The 18,246-nt window shown below is 40.6% G+C and overlaps 1 protein-coding gene across 1 annotated transcript in view; it reads left to right on the top strand.

Moving 5' to 3' along the window:
- The window catches only part of LOC126184393 (alkaline phosphatase-like), a 1,034,434-nt gene that overhangs the window by 42,197 nt on the left and 973,991 nt on the right, over window positions 1–18,246 (top strand). The gene's annotated exons all lie outside the window — the stretch shown is intronic.

Consider the following 18,246-nt stretch of genomic DNA (forward strand, 5'->3'; position numbering starts at 1 on the left):
CTCTAGAAGGTGTAAGTCAACTACCCTGGCCAGCAAGATCTCCGGATCTGTCCCCCATTGAGCATGTTTGGGACTGGATGAAGCGTCGTCTCACGCGGTCTGCACGTCCAGCACGAACGCTGGTCCAACTGAGGCGCCAGGTGGAAATGGCATGGCAAGCCGTTCCACAGGATTACATCCAGCATCTCTACGATCGTCTCCATGGGAGAATAGCAGCCTGCATTGCTGCGAAAGGTGGATATACACTGTACTAGTGCCGACATTGTGCATGCTCTGTTGCCTGTGTCTATGAAAATGGTTCAAATGGCTCTGAGCACTATGGGACTCAACTGCTGAGGTCATTAGTCCCCTAGAACTTAGAACTAGTTAAACCTAACTAACCTAAGGACATCACAAACATCCATGCCCGAAGCAGGATTCGAACCTGCGACCGTAGCGGTCTTGCGGTTCCAGACTGCAGCGCCTTTAACCGCACGGCCACTTCGGCCGGCCCTGTGTCTATGAGCCTGTGGTTCTGTCAGTGTGATCATGTGATGTATCTGACCCCAGGAATGTGTCAATAAAGTTTCCCCTTCCTGGGACAATGAATTCACGGTGTTCTTATTTCAATTTCCAGGAGTGTATTTATTATGTTCCTAGAATACTCCCTTGTGGCACGCCTGGAGCTACTTTTAGGTCAGAAAATTTCTGTCTGTTAAGAATGACATGCAGTATTCAACTTGCAAATAACTCTTCAGTCCAATCACAAAAATTGTCTGACATTCCATGCGCTCATATTTTGTTCATTAGGCGACAGTGCTGAAATGTATCGAACGGTTCTGGAAGTCGAAGAATGTAGTATCAACATTATCTCCGACACCTGCTGTTTTCTGGATTTCGAGGGCAAACAGAGAGAGTTGGGCTTTAAACGACTGTTTTTTTCGGAATCCATGTTCGGTCCTACAAGGAAGATTTCGGTCTCTACAAAGGTCAGTTTACTCGAGCATAAAACGTGTTCCAAAATTCTGCGGCATATACTTGTCAGCGATATAGGTGTATAATTGTCTGCATCCGATCATCTTGTAAACTTGTGTAATAAAAAATTCATATTACTCTCAGTATTGTTGGAATCTTGATGCTTGTGTATTTTAATCCCTACCTGACACTATTTCGTGGAGTGACATGTTTGACACACTGGGGTGGATCGCACTCCAGCGACAACAATTCATATAACAAATAATCTATTGAATCCTTTTTACTTGAAAATTTTTTGTTAAGTCTCGAAAGCTTCCTTTTGGAAGTTATGTGGGTCATATAAGCAAAAAATAAGACTGAAAAATTCAAATATCGGAAAAACTAAACAGTATCTCTGTTTAAAAAATTCATATCCTTTTATATTTTCATATAAATTGTAAAAAATTAACTGTCTTTGCTCAATATATAGTACTACCAGAAAAAAATAAACTACTGAACTATCTAAAAAAGAAATTTATTGTGGAAAATAAAAGGGAGGAATATAGTGGAAAAGAGAAAATCCTGTTATAACCGAAATAACAAAGTTTTTATTGTTTAAACGCAATATTCCTACGATTTTGATTAGAATATAGAAGAAATATGATCATAATGAGCTGAAAGACTTTCAGTCAGATTTGCCTATCTTTAACATACACACTCGTCGTAGATAACGATTTTCTTCCACTTCAAGCAAGTCCTTGCTTATATGTCGAGTTCACAGATTATACGCTATCCAATTATTTGAATGAAATATCTGTCGTACAAAAAAATGCACATGGTACAAGATAACGTACTCACTTTATTTTTCACACTGGTGCAAAAATATACTTGAAATAAAGTGCACTTAAATACCACACACTCTATCTTACTTGACACACTGGGGTGCAGGCAACCTCAGTCGACTGTGGACGGCTGCCGTAGACGGAGTGATGCTAGCAGAGTGATGCCACTGGTCTTGGGGGTGATGGTACTATCGAAATCATAGACGTGAGTTTCTCAGGCTTACACACTCAAAATTAACTAACGTCCGTATCGGTATCTGCACGGTAAGCGCGGCGCATTGCTAACAAATGTGGCTCAGGTTCGATTCCCGACCGGGACAGAGTTTTTTTCCATACAGGTATTGGGTATGGTGTTGCCCTTACGTTCGTATCATAATAATTGACATAACACTATTGAGATGGCTGTAAGGGCACGTCCCGGATGGCAATAAATTTTAAAAAATCAGTGGAAAGTGGGCAATGGATTTACTACATCCCAGTGTGTCAAACAAGGATATGGTGCCAATGCAACAAGTAGAAAGAAGTATCAGTGTTGTAATTTTTTGTTATATACGGTGTCAGTAAGCTGCGATGGCGTACAGGGCGTAAATGCTGAATGATGTAGCTGGCGAATATATAAAGCTAACGGCTATTGTTTGGTTACCCGCTCACACAGTCCAGTGCGTACAGCGTTGCTTGGGACATTGCGCGGAGAGCCAGATCCCGATCGAACTTGCAAACCGGATTAACGAGTTTTGGTCAGGTAGGCAGAACAGACTATGTGTGGCGTTTAGGCTCCCTTACACATCAAATCAAATGTCCGGTGCTTTCACAGTTAACACATGATAAAATGCAGAACTGAGCCTACTCGGCTGACTGACAGCTGAAAAGATGTGCAAAAGCAAAGGCACGCTGTCGTACCAACAGAACACATAAACAAACGAGTTTAACGTATAGGCGTTCTGCGACAGAATGAAAAAAAGTTGGTGAAGCGCTAGTAGGACTCACACTCTGAGGGTTCCGTACAAACTTAATTATGGGTTCTAGGAGTTCCGTCATTCTCCACATGGCAATGACATCATTTTGACAGAGGCAGTTGACTAATAATTCATAGTTTACCCACTTTTCCACAAAATAATTAGAAATTATATTCGCAAAGTTTTCTCACAAATCAGTTAATTATTAAGAAAAACCGTCTCAAAATCTCTACAGTAGTTTCTGAGACTAGCTCGGACATACAAAAAGAAGCGATCAGGACACATCAATTCATGAATGCAGAGAGAGAGAGGATTTAATAAAATATATTTTATTTACTTACTAAAGCACGACTACGACTTATATTTCGTATTTGCATGCAGTAATATTTTCCTATTATGTTTTTGGCAGGTGATGAAAGTAATGTAAGTTCTGATGTCAAAAAGATATTTTTTATTTGATGTACATCTACATCTACATGGATACTCTGAAAATCATATTTAATTGCTTGGCAGAGGGTTCATCGAACCACCTTCACGACTATCTATTGTTCCAATCTCGTATAGCGCGCGGAAAGAACGAACACATATATCTTTCCGTACGAGCTCTGATTTCCATTATTTTATCGTGGTGATATTTCCTCCCTATGTAGGTCGGGGTCAACAAAATATTTTTGCATTCGGAGAAGAAAGTTGGTGATTGGAATTTCTTGAGAAGATTCCGTCGCAACGAAAAACGCCTTTCTTTTAATGATGTCCTGTATCTTTCAGTGACACTCTCTGCTATATTTCGCGATAATGCAAAACGTGCTACCCTTCTTTGAACTTTTTCGATATGCTCCGTCAGTCCTATCTGGTAAGGATCCCACACCGCGCAGCAGTACTCTGAAAGAGGACGGACAAGCGTAGTGTAGGCAGTTTCCTTAGTAGATCTGTTACATTTTCTAAGTGTCCTGCTAGTTGGATTTACGGCCTTTAGATTTGACTGATTTATCGTGTAACCGAAGTTTAATGAGTTCTTTTTAGCACTCATGTGGATGACCTCACACTTTTCGTTATTTAGGGTCAACTGCCACTTTTCGCACCATTCAGATATCTTTTCTAAATCGTTTTGCAGTTTGTTTTGAACTTCTGATGACTTTATTAGTCGATAAACGACAGTGTCATCTGCAAACAACTGAAGACGACTGCTCAGATTGTCTCCATAAGCCGGCCGGGGTGGCAGAGCGGTTCTAGGCGCTACAGCCTGGAGCCGCGCGATTGCTACGGTCGCAGGTTCGAATCCTGCCTCGGGCATGGATGTGTTTGATATCCTTAGGTTAGTTAGGTCTAAGTAGTTCTAAGTCCTAGGGGACTGATGACCTCAGAAGTTAAGTCCCATAGTGCTCAAAGTCATTTGAACCATTTTTTTGTCTCCAAAATCGTTTATATAGATAAGGAACAGCAAAGGGCGTATAACACTACCTTGGGGAACGTCAGAAATCACTTTTGTTTTACTCGATGACTTTCCGTCAGTTACTACGAACGGTGACCTATCTGACAGGAAATCACAAATCCAGTCACATAATTGAGACGATATTCCGTAAGCACGCAATTTCACTACAAACCCCTTGTGTGATACCGTGTCAAAAGCCTTCCGGAAATCCAGAAATACTAAATCGATCTGAAATCCCTTGTCAGTAGCACGCAACACTTCATGTGAATAAAGAGCTAGTTGTGTTTCACTGGAACGATGTTTTCTAAACCCATGTTGACTGTGTGTCAGTAGACCATTTTCTTCGAGGTAATTCATAATGTTCGAACACAATATATGTTCCAAAATCCTGCTGCATATCGACGTTAATGATATGGGCCTGTAATTTAGTGGATTATTCCTAATGCCTCTCTTCAATATCGGTGTGACCTGTGCAACTTTCCAGCCTTTGGGTACTTCTATACTGAAGGAATTTCGGAAGGTTGTGTTTAGTAATTCTGCTTTAGCAGCACTGTCTTCGATATTATCTCCATTGCTATCGCGCAGAGAAGAAAAAATATGGTTCAAATGGCTCTGAGCACTATGGGACTTAACAGCTATGGTCATCAGTCCCCTAGAACTTAGAACTACTTAAACCTAACTAACCTAAAGAAAGCACACAACACCCAGCCATCACGAGGCAGAGAAAATCCCTGACCCCGCCGGGAATCGAACCCGAGAACCCGGGCGTGGGAAGCGAGAACGCTACCGCACGACCACGAGATGCAGGCGCGCAGAGAAGGCATTGGTTGTTTCTTGCCGCTAACATACTTCACATACGACCAGAATCTCTTTGGATTTTCTGCCAGGTTTCGAGAGAAAGTTTCGTTATGGAAGCTGTTGTAAGCATCTCACACTGAAGTCCGCGCCAAATTCGAGCTTCTGTAAAAGATCGCCAATCTTGGGAATTTTACGTCTGTTTAAATTTGGCATGTTTGTTTCGTTGTTTCTACAACAGTGTTCTGACCCTTTTAATGTACCAAGGAGCATCAGCTCCGTCGTTTGTTAATTTATTTGGTATAAATCTCTCAATTGCTGCCCATACTGTTTCTTTGAATTCAAGCCACATCTGGTCTACGCTTATATTATTGATTTGGAAGGAGTGGAGACTCTCAGGAAGGCGTCAAGTGAATTTTTATCTGCTTTTTTGAATAGGTATATTTTTCGTTTATTTTTACAGGATTTGGGGATTACAATATTCAGTCTCGCTACGAAAACTCTGTTCACTAATCCCTTTTCCGTTTTGATGCACGTTATTAACTCAGGATTATTTGTTGCTAAGAGGTCAAGTATGTTTTCCCAACCGTTTACTATTCGCGTGGGCTCATGAACTAACTGCTCGAAATAATTTTCAGAGAAGGCGTTTAGCACAATTTCAGATGATGTTTTATGCGTACCTCCGGAATTAAACATGTATTTTCGCCAATATATCGAGGGTAAATTAAAGTCACCACCAACTATAATCGTATAAGTCGGGTACGTGTTTGAAATCAAACTCAAGTTCTCTTTGAACCTTTCAGCAACTGTATCATCTGAATTGAGAGTTCGGTAAAAGGACCCAATTATTATTTTATTCCGGTTGCCAACAATGACCTCTGCCCATACTAACTCACAGGAACTACCTACTTCAGTTTCGTGACAAGATAAAGTATTTATAACAGCAACAAACACACCACCGCCAACCGTGTTTGGCCTATCCTTTCGGAACTGTTATAGTACTTGCAGTGGATTCCTGTGTGATGGTCTGAATAGATGTCTGCCTATTACACATTACGACCCTCTTCAACTGTCGGCGGTCTCTGTCAGTCAACAGACGAGGCCGGCCTGTACGATTTTATGCTGTACGTGTCCCTTCACGTTTACACTTCATTATCACATCGGAAACAGTGGACCTAGGGATGTTTAGGATTGTGGAAATCTCGCGTACAGACGTATGACACAAGTGACAGCCAGTCACCTGACAACGTTCGAAGTCCGTGAGTTCCGCAGAGCGCCCCATTCTGCTCTCTCACGATGTCTAATGACAACTGAGTTCGCTGATATGGAGTACCTGGCAGTAGGTGGCAGCACAATGCACGTAAAATGAAAAACGTATTTTTTTTTTTTTTGGAGGTGGCAGGATACGTTTGATCACATAGTGTAAATAAGTATCCTGTCTGATCACCTGCATCCATTCACGTCCATTGTGCATTCTGACGGACCTTGGTAATTCCAGCACGACAAGGCGACACTCCACACGTGCAGAATTGCTACATAATGGCTCCAGGATCACTCTTCTGTGTTTAAACACTTCCGTTGGCCACCAAACTCCCCAGACATGAACATTATTGAGGATATCAGGGATCCCTTGGAACGTGCTGTTCAGAAGAGACCTTCACCCCCTCGTACTCTTGCGGATTTATGGACTACCCTACAGGATTCATGGTATCAATTCCCTCCAGCACTAATTAAGACCATAGTCGTGTCCATGCCACGTCGTGTTTTAGCACATCTGTGTTCTCGCGGGGCCCCTACACGATATTAAGCAGGTTTATGTTTCTCTGGCTCTTCAGAGTAATATAAGAGTGCGAATATGAAAAAAAGCAGAAGATAAAAGCCGCTGTCGGAACATAGCCCGATCGTCACGTATCACTAATAGCATTAAGAGAAGAATTGAGCTTTAGCGCATCCGCCCGACTGACGCATCACCTTAAACAGCGTCACATGATTCCACTCCATTAGAAGTGTGAAACTTATCCGGGGAGTACGGCGCACAGTCTGGTGATCAATAAAGATTCGCCTTCAACACTCTTCCGCTTGTCAGTTAATTTCTTGTGTAAAATATTCTTTTCTTCAAGGAGGGTAAGAACCGGTACAACGAAAAACCAGCCAAAGTTGCAAATTTCAGTAAAGCATTTTTTATTAACTGGATGACTAATTTCGGGCCGGAACCCGTTTTCAAATCATCGTAACAAATAGTCAAAATGGTATTTTCGAAAATGCAAAAACCATGTCAAAAACGCACAAACGAACAGTTACGGTACATACTGATAATTCTGATGTGATGTGCTGTGAGCGCTGTAACTGTTCGTTTGCATAGTTTTGACATGGTTTTTGCATTTTCGAAAATACCATTATGACAGTCTGTTACGATGATTCGAAAATGGTTCCCGGCCCGAAACTAGTCGTCGCGTGAATAAAAAAGTGAAATCTGCTACTTTGGCTGCTTTTTCGATGTGCTGATTAACAAAAGTTGCTGGCTAACAGTTATTCCAGCATGCTGCAAGTTCTTGGGTAAGAACCGGTTATTTTCGTGTGTAGTTTCAGAGAACTTGCGTGCGTTAGTTTACTCAGCTGCGTAGGCGGTTCCTTCAGACATAAGAAAGCACGGTGCCTTTGTGAGCGCAGCCTGTTGATAAGGAAGTGTGATTTCACAACTTTCGGAAATGAAAGAGAGGTACAAAGTTATTTGTAAATACCTCTGTGGTTCAAAAGACATCTGGCGAGTGCTGAATATAGACCTATATCAGTGGATAGAGTATCTCACCGAGTTCTTAACTCGCATTACAGGGCCGCGCGGGGTTAGCCGAGCGGTCTCAGGCGCTGCAGTCATGGACTGTGCGGCTGATCCCGGCGGAGGTTCGAGTCCTCCCTCGGGCATGGGTGTGTGTGTTTGTCCTTAGGATAATTTAGGTTAAGTAGTGTGTAAGCTTAGGGACTGATGACCTTAGCAGTTAAGTCCCATAAGATTTCACACACATTTGAACATTTTTTCACATTACAGGTGCTCAGTATGGACATAATTTGTAAAGTGGAAAATGTCAATATGCGTGTGCAGTTATTTGGTCGTTTCCCGGGAAGGCACCACAGCAGCGCGCTTTGGAAATCTGTTTAGTGGGTTGTCTGTCAGTAGTTGCGACAATACGACGCGAATGATTTGTCTACAGATTCTGACGCGCCTGCTCTCTAGTGGAACTGCCCCACGGCGCGTATTACGAGTCGAAGCTTGGAGAGATGGTGCATCCACTGACATTTACAATTTTATGTAGGTCTTGTACTTATTGCGCAGTCATTTTCTGAAACCCTGGAGGTAATTATGAATAACCGTGTAATAGAAACTACTCAGAGTGCTGAGTTGTTGGTCTTGATTTGAAGATCCCATCGGGAACATTAAGTAATTTTTTCGCTGGAGAAATTTGTTCGTTCCCATTTCTGACTTCAAATAAGTGACTGGCTACAGATCTATAACTGCCTAAGAGGTCTGCTGAGTGGTCAGAAACAGTCAGGGAAGCTTGCAAGTGTTTTGCACGGTAGGTCACGTTGAGAAATATTTGTTAAGAGAAAATCGATATTTTGCGTCGTTTCCGAATTAATTAGCATTGAAGTTAGACAACCAGGCCGTTGCTCGCGCAAATTCAAACGACCCTCCAGAATCGGTGTCACCAGACGTGATCTTCGTTTGGTTTCCTGAAACCAAACAAGAGAGCGATACAAAAATTGGTTATGGGACTGTAGTTAGGATCGAAACCGAGCCAAAGGCTGAGCAATGTAGTGCGCTGTCATCTACGCTGTTATTTCAGAAACCTATCAACTGGCATTTCTTTCACAAAATGGTGTGTTTAAGGAATCGATATCTCACACTATAAAAGCACATTGAAGTGAATAAACCTGTCACCTGTCATTGCATCTTATGGGTTGTTATACAAACTAAAAATTGACTTTAGTGCAGAAACACTCAAGTGATACCACATAGCGTATTTCTGCACTAATGTTTCACGTCTGTTGTCAACACTGCACTGTTGGCGACTTTGGTTATTACATCACCTGTGTCTGTTGTTCACATTTCTCAGCAGTCATCATTGAGTTTTTGTGTGCAAGTTAAGCTAGTGCCGTGATAATAACTAGCATAGTTATAATTTTGTACTGTTTCACAAGTTATTTACAATGTCGAGTAGTAGCTGTGGAGATGAACCTCAAGAAAAAAAGGCAACATGGAGTTATTAACGGAGACAATTACAAGCGAAATGTTATACGAAACGAGGAGTCAAAGGTGAAGGCGACAAGAACCATAGAGGTAAAATGAAGTGAACGAAATCTGTTCCGATGAAATTGTGTGCCATTGTCCAAGTAAATGCTGAGTGCAATAAGATTGAAAGCAGGTACTAGAAAAGTTTTCGACCTACATTAGGTTTTTACTTTTAATAATTTTGCCTTTTTGTGGTTCAATATTTGATTAAAGCATATTTGTTTTCGAGTCCTGTCGTCTTTTGTAGGACAATAATACCAGCTGTGCATTTGATTATCATGGTTACTATGAGTTAATTGTATGTTTAACAAATCAATAATATTTTAAGCATATAAATTTGTACTCTATACTAAAAGTGTGTCAAAAATCATGTATTGATTTTTCACTTTGTACTGGAATATCTAAGGATTGTTTCATGTCCAAAACAGAATACAAATTAAAATTAGTCCTTTAGTTTTAGAAATATGTTTTTCAGAGAAACAGTTGTTTTATTGCAGAAACCCGTTAACTGAAGTAACTATATATACTTCTGGCAAACCTAAGAAAACATTCTAGTGTTCATAATAACACATAGTTTGAACTCAAAAAATTTAGAGTGTTAGTTAAATGCTTTCAAACTAGATGTTGCCATAACTAAATTATAACAATTATTATATAACAATTATAATATATTATTATATATTTATATTATAATAGAACTATAATCATCATAATATATTATTATATAATTGTAATAATTATTATATATATATTTAAATTAAGGAATAATTATTATGATTTAGTTATAGGTAATATCTGCTTCGAAAATATGTTACCTATTACTTTAAATCTTTTGAATTCAAACAATGTGTTATTTTCAGCAATGGAATGTTTTAGTAGATTTGCACTTAGCGGGTTTCTGAAATAAACGATTCAATTGTATCGGGCAGGCTACTTAAATTTGCATCTGTAACGACCTGATTGGCTAACTTCAATACTATTTTACTGGCAACGGCGCAACTTACAGATTTTTCATTTATTTATTAGGACACCCTACCCTGCAACACGTTTACAAGCTTCTCAGACTGTTTCTGACCTACCTGTTTAGACAGCGAGATTTATTCAGCATAATTTTGTTTTCAAAATACGCGACTGCTACGGTCGCAGGTTCGAATCCTGCTTCGGGCATGGATGTGTGTGATGTCCTTAGGTTAGTTAGGTTTAAGTAGTTCTCAGTTCTAGGGGACTGATGACCACAGATATTGAGTCCCATAGTGCTCAGAGCCATTTGAACCATTTTGTTTTCAAAATAACAATATTCCTACGAGAAATAAGTCACATAAATTTTCTAATTCTTGCTATAGCTGAATAATGGTTTCCAACGTCGATGCTGTGATAGCCTAATACCACTCCGGATAAGGACTGAACTGTGTGATCATCTATGGTGCCATTGCTCCACAAATAGTTGCAAAATAGTGATATGCGTTCGACGTACGCGTCCCAGGTGGCTGCAAATACGTAATAGTCGATTTGTTTCCAGATTTTTCTTGTCGAGACGCTGTTAATTACCACTCACAGTCAGCTCTGAGATCAATTTATATTGCGCGGTAAATACAAGCACTTGATTAAGTAAACGACTCAGTATGTTTTGCTATTCTTGTTTCTTTCCTCCACTTGCATCCACTTCTGAAGGTACATTCCATCCTATCCCATCTCATCTGTCGTAAGAATGCCGCTCCAGCATGTGAAGAATGAGTATAACTATGTTTTGCTCGCTGAAGGAGAAATGTGATCGAGAGTTTGGTGGCATTCTGGCTATTAATCGAACACCCGACCGGAAGAGTATCAGCAGACTTTGATATTCAATATTCGTGCTTTTACAATCCGCTTTTCTGCATTTAGAGAAGGGTCGGATTTTTAAAAAAGAGAATGTTATCTTTCTAATGCCTTTAAATTTTTTATTTCCATTGACTTAAATTTGTATTCTGAAGAGCTGATATTTGAAGGCAGGCTACAGTTCCTAGTGTAGCTGCAACCCTAGACATAGACGGCTCAAAGAGGCATACCAAACTTTCTGCTGCTAGGTTAACTGCACAACATCTGCAGTACCATGCCTTCTGTGTGCAGTCGAAAATGAGAAAACCAGAAACTGTGGCAGTGAAGAGGAATCTCGTCATTATTGAATTAAAAAAAAAACCGCTTATTATAGTGTGTGGCTGAGACTGATAAATCAGATAAAAAGGGATGAAGGCCAAAGAAAAACGTTTTACTACTACAAAGTGAATGGCGACGGTACTGTGGCCGAAACAGAACACAATAAAATATAACTCAAATATTTAGATACAGACAGACGAGGCAACACTTTCTGTACACAATATACGAGTGACCTTTGAATTGTCGTGTGAGATGAACTGCTGATGGTCTGGCACACTGAACGGTCTGATTGTGGTTGTTGCTCGGTTTTCCATATCCATTGATTCAAATGCTGGACTGGTTCCCAGTTTCATCCCCAGAAACACAATACATACACAATTAAAATACAAATACATATAGTACAAAATTTACGCGATTCTCAGACATGTGAAGCACAAGAATTTCCCGCCTTTTGGAAACTGACGAATACGACCACACGGCTGCAGAGTTAGAAACAGTCTCCAAATCGTCACAAATATGGCGAGGCCAGAATAACTGTTTCACATTGTGTTTGAAATATTGTTTCTGTGTGTTTACCCAACAGTATGAGCGGGAAGATTCTCGTCTTTCTTGCAGAAATATCCAGGCAGAGTTGTTGAGCCTCTGTGTAACACTGCAGTCTGACGAAATAACTCAATTATACCCCTCGAAGCACGTACTTGAATCTCCTATTTCGGTCGTTAAACTGAAATGCTCCATTCGGCTTCACTACAATTGTCTTCCGCATTTTTTTACATTTCGTATAATTTCTTAACGATATCTATTATTATGTGGTCCGTACGACTGAATCATGGGTTAATTAGTAATTCTATAATCGAACACTACGTGATTTTTTCCTTTTTGTATGCGTTATTTTACGAACTGTCATTTACTGTCATTAATGACAGCATTTTTAAGGTTCTTCCAAGATTGCTACAGTTACCGCTCATTTTACAAAGATTCATGTGTTGTTCTCGGAAAAACATTTGAGTAAAGAAATATTAACTCTGAAGATGAAACCAAGTTGATCTGCAGAGCAGATTATGATTCACACACTAACTGTAAATGTTTTTGGATCCAATTTTCAACTTGAGTGTGGTCATTCGTACCAGTGGCGCTACAGCTTGAGTTGTACATTATAATGCAAATCAGATATGAATAAAAGATAATGATGTATCATTTGTAAAAAACAAAAAGAAAATACAATTTATCGAAAAATTTTATATTTGTAAAATTTATGGTTGTGGAGGAAGCAGCGTTCCAGCAGTCCTATGAGGCAAGAATACGTATGAGTCGCATCTGAATTCATACTGTCAATGTTTGTATTTAAAATCTGATTTTCAACATACTACATCAGAACATGTTTCGCGCGACCGCTACGGAAGCAGGTTCGAATCCTGCCTCGGGCATGGATGTGTGTGATGTCCTTAGGTTAGGTAGGTTTAAGTAGTTCTAAGTTCTAGGGGACTGATGACCTCAGATGTTAAGTCCCATAGTGCTCAGAGCCATTTGAACCATTTGAACTGTTGTTTATTGATTGTAGGATCAAACGTACTCATCTACTGAGCTGCCAAAGGACGTTGAACTGGACGATAATAAAATAAAGTTTATTGTGGTTGTAAACCAAAGAGAATGTATTATTATGCACTATTCATATCAAAAGCGATGGTTATGATCTGAGCTCCTTTCATACGAGTACACTGCGCACCTATGAGCCATACGAAAATCACTTGTCGGTTCACAGACGATCAGTCACTAGCCGTCCCTGACCGTGGGAGCAGCACATCTTTACCAAGTAGGAAAGGGCAGGCATCTCTCATAGAAACGCTAGAGCTTTCCCCTGTGACAGCAAATCAGAGTGCAGAGCACGCATAGTTCGATTGGCCGCCTCATGCGGTTTGAAACACAAAGGCACTTTTCTCTCGTCTTTCACAGATGCACTATTCTCTTGTCTTTTCTTCCAGCGTAGCACATCGGAGCAGAAGTGTTTCCGATTCTTGACTTGTATATTTGATACGAATGCATTCGACAAGCAACTTCCAACATAGTTGTGAGATCGCGGCAAGCAGCGAGCATTCGGGTTGTATACATAAAACTGGAAGCTGTTAAGGTATTGAAAGTATATAAAATTCTGTCCGTCTCTATTTGCATTTTGCATCTGGACTTCCGTGGATAAAGTTGTGCCTTTGATCTCGTTTTCGACTGCATCAGAACACGTGGTGATCAGATACGTCTTTTGGTTAAAGAAATGGTTCAAAAGACTCTGAGCACTATGGGACTTATCATCAGAGGTCATCAGTCCCCTAGAACTTAGAACTACTTAAACCTAACTAACCTAAGGAAATGACACACATCCATGCCCGAGGTAGGATTTGAACCTGCGACCGTAGCAGCAGCGCGGTTCCAGACTGAAGCGCCTAGAACCGCTCGGCCACTCTTTTGGTTAATCATCCGTAAATTTAGGCGACTTACAAACAGATTCCCACACTCGCGAGGTTATTTATTGTTACACAATTTTGTGCCATTATGTTCAGGTGGCGGGGACGTGTTAAATGTTCTGATTCGATGTTATTTTCTAACTATAAAGGTTGACTTTGTATATGAGATATGTTTACGTATTATGCTTCATTTTCCATGTACTTGGGTTTCACGAATTCATGATCTTATACCTACCTTTTGTTCCCAAATTCCACCACGTTTACCCTATCTCCATATCTGAATAACTAACGTTTGTCTCTTACAAAATGTGTTACACGGGGTCACCGTAATTACATTTATTGTGGTTATGATATAAGACAAGGCTGTAGCCGTTCGCCCCTACTCTTCAATCTGTACATCGAGGAAGCAATGATGGAAATAAAAGAAAGGTTCAGGAGTGGAATTAAAATACAAGGTGAAAGAATATCAATGATACGATTCGCTGTTGACATTGCTATCCTGAGTGAAAGTGAAGAAGAATTAAATGATCTGCTGAACGGAATGAACAGTCTAATGAGTACACAGTATGGTTTGAGAGTAAATCGTAGAAAGACGAAGGTAATGAGAAGTAGTAGAAATGAGAACAGCGAGAAACTTAACATCAGGATTGATGGTCACGACGTCAATGAAATTAAGGAATTCTGCTACCTAGGCAGTAAAATAACCAATGACGGACGGAGAAAGGAGGACATCAAAAGCAGACTCGCTATGGCAAAAAAGGCATTTCTGTCCAAGAGAAGTCTACTAATATCAAATACCGGCCTTAATTTGAGGAAGAAATTTCTGAGGATGTACGTCTGGAGTACAGCATTGTATGGTAGTGAAACGTGGACTGTGGGAAAACTGGAACAGAAGAGAATCGAAGCATTTGAGATGTGGTGCTATAGACGAATGTTGAAAATTAGGTGGACTGATAAGGTAAGGAATGAGGAGGTTCTACGCAGAACCGGAGAGGAAAGGAATATGTGGAAAACACTGATAAGGAGAAGGGACAGGATGATAGGACATCTGTTAAGACATGAGGGAATGACTTCCATGGTACTAGAGGGAGCTGTAGAGGGCAAAAACTGTAGAGGAAGACAGAGATTGGAATACGTCAAGCAAATAATTGAGGACGTAGGTTGCAAGTGCTACTATGAGATGAAGAGGCTAGCACAGGAAAGGAATTCGTGGCGGGGCGCATCAAACCAGTCAATAGACTGATGACAAAAAAAAAAAAAAAAAAAAAAATTGATGTTTTCAGCAGTTGATGTAAGGCATCGCTAAAACAGTTCTTCGAGTTATACAGTGGCAGAGACGGCATCATCGTAAATTAATGCGTTCAACACACACGCTATCTATTGTCAACTAATTGTGTAGTGCAGGCAACAGATGACAAAAACACTAGTCCTGCACAAATCGAGCTTATAAGGCACGATTTTTATACACTCAGAGGCCGTGCAGTAGGAACTTTATAGTTAATCTGTTAGTTCAGTACTCAACTGTGTTACTCCCTCTTGTTGCGCTTTGTGTGACGTTTCCAACCCGGTATATTAATCTCAAATCAGATCGCATTGTTAAAGGGTCAAATTCAGCGCCTTGAGGTTTATTTCAGGGCAGAAACCGAGTTCATAATCTTGTATGAGCATCCACATACACTTACAAAACGAGTTCCAGGTTTACGGTATTTACAGTCATTTAAAATCTGTCATTGTGACAAATCAAATCGGGCGTGAATCTTCTCAGTTCATTATTACTGAAGTGGAAGAAATTTTAAGTCTTTTAAACTACACGTATGCCAACATTTTCACACAACATGAAGAGCATTTCTCAGCGTCCAAGGATCACTATCTGCTAAGCAGTCAAAAATGCATCATCAAATTGCCAAACACTAGCTTTTTTCCGTGACTTTATATTTTCATGGCGCGTAGAAAAGGGTGTGCTGACGTTTCGTAAAATGCTGAACCACATCGTTTCTTACAAACCACGTGTGCTGTTGCAATCTCACTAATTCTCATCTTGATCCATCTTGACCACTTCATGTTCACAAATAATTCTGTGGGCCAGAGCTGTCTCCAAGTTACCCATCTCTTTCTTCAAGGACTATAATGACTGCCAGAGCGACGCAAAACAATATTAGCTTCCAAGGAGGCTAAGGGGCCTGGTCAGGCATTCTGTATGTTCGAAAAAATAATATACGTCTGTCAGACATCTCACATACACTTATCCAGTAAAACTGGGAGGCTGAAAGAAGTACAGGGCTATTACAAATGATTGAAGCGATTCCATAAATTCACTGTAGCTCCATTCATTGACATATGGTCACGACACACTACAGATACGTAGAAAAACTCATAAAGTTTTGTTTGGCTGAAGCCGCACTTCAGGTTTCTGCTGTCAGAGCGCTCGAGAGTGCAGTGAGACAAAATGGCGACAGGAGCCGAGAAAGCGTATGTCGTGCTTGAAATGCACTCACATCAGTCAGTCATAACAGTGCAACGACACTTCAGGACGAAGTTCAACAAAGATCCACCAACTGCTAACTCCATTCGGCGATGATATGCGCAGTTTAAAGCTTCTGGATGCCTCTGTAAGGGGAAATAAACGAGTCGGCCTGTAGTGGGCGAAGAAACGGTTGAACGCGTGTGGGCAAGTTTCACGCGTAGCCCGCGGAAAATTGGCTCATGCCACAACTGGAGACCGACAGCGCCGACTTCATCTTTCAACAGGATGGTGCTCCACCGCACTTCCATCATGATGTTCGGCATTTCTTAAACAGGAGATTGGAAAACCGATGGATCGGTCGTGGTGGAGATCATGATCAGCAGTTCATGTCATGGCCTCCACGCTCTCCCGACTTAACCCCATGCGATTTGTTTCTGTGGGGTTATGTGAAAGATTCAGTGTTTAAACCTCCTCTACCAAGAAACGTGCCAGAACTGCGAGCTCGCATCAACGATGCTTTCGAACTCATTGATGAGGACATGCTGCGCCGAGTGTGAGAGGAACTTGATTATCGGCTTGATGTCTGCCGAATCACTGAAGGGGCACATATCGAACATTTGTGAATGCCTAAAAAAACTTTTTGAGTTTTTGTATGTGTGTGCAAAACATTGTGAAAATATCTCAAATAATAAAGTTATTGTAGAGCTGTGAAATCGCTTCAATCATTTGTAATAACCCTGTATTTCATGAACATTCTTTAGGCAAGCTTTCAAAATATTTTTTATCCCAAATCGAACACGAGGATTACTTCTTATTTATAACGAGTGAATTGGCAAGCCGATTTACATTAATACAATATTCCAAGAGTCATGCAATGATTTTCTACCCTAATGATTTCCATAAACAGGATTTAGTAAAAACTGCTTATTTTTCAACTGAATGGGCCGATAGTTTGAAAGTATAAAGCGTGATTTGTAAGTGTGAGCGCATAATGCCTGTATAACAATCCACGTCATCAGTCTTGAGATGATGTTTTTCTTTTAGGATGTTCTCAATCGAGATTATTCGCACCCACAAGAATCATTTATGGATGAGTATATTTTGAAACTAATAAAACCTTTCTTCTGACTGCATTTAAATAACCGTGGCAAGATGTGATTATTGTCTACTCGTATTTAAAAATCTACAAATCAGATAAATACTATACAGCCGTGACTGACTGACAATTCACACAATAAACAGGAAAGAACCAGTTACTCCCGTAAATATTAAGACCTTCACATGTGTGTGTGTGTGTGTGTGTGTGTATGTGTGTGTGTGTGGTTATTCACACATGCAGGGATGGATTCCTGACTTGGAAATAAGTTCTATGAACATGTGTCCCGAAATGGACAGTGTGTATGCAACAAAAACAAATCGTCCCGGAACACAGTACAGAGCTGTATCGCATCCACGTCACAACAGACATTCAATGTGGTCTCCATGGGATGCAATGCACGTGGTTGTAATGCAGGATACACATAACCGTATTTTGGCTTACACCATGTAGGCGGGCCACTTGCCTGGAGCTTGTACTAGAGTTCGTCTCAATATACTTCAGAAACTGGTTCTCTAAATTTGGTGTAAGTACAGTCCGCCGCTTCCCCGCACGTTCGTCTGTCTGAAATGACCCATTATAACCCAAACGCCCAAAACGTATTTGGAATGTTGTGTGATGTGGTTCGTGTCTGTGACGGTACTTGTTTTGGTGTAGGCGTGCCGCTTCTCGACCGTTTCCATCTGCCTGACCGTACACTAGCACCATCTCGGCTTGTTTCCGACATGAATACCGGACCATCCTGCTGCTTACAGACTGACAAATCTGCGGTCAGGGTGCGTAGGATAACCACGAGAGTGATCCTGCTGTCATACGAAATCGCACCACAGACCATAACTCTAGGTGTAGGT

The sequence above is a fragment of the Schistocerca cancellata genome, chromosome 4 (genome assembly GCF_023864275.1).
Source record: "Schistocerca cancellata isolate TAMUIC-IGC-003103 chromosome 4, iqSchCanc2.1, whole genome shotgun sequence".
Classification (NCBI taxonomy): Eukaryota; Metazoa; Arthropoda; class Insecta; order Orthoptera; family Acrididae; genus Schistocerca; species Schistocerca cancellata.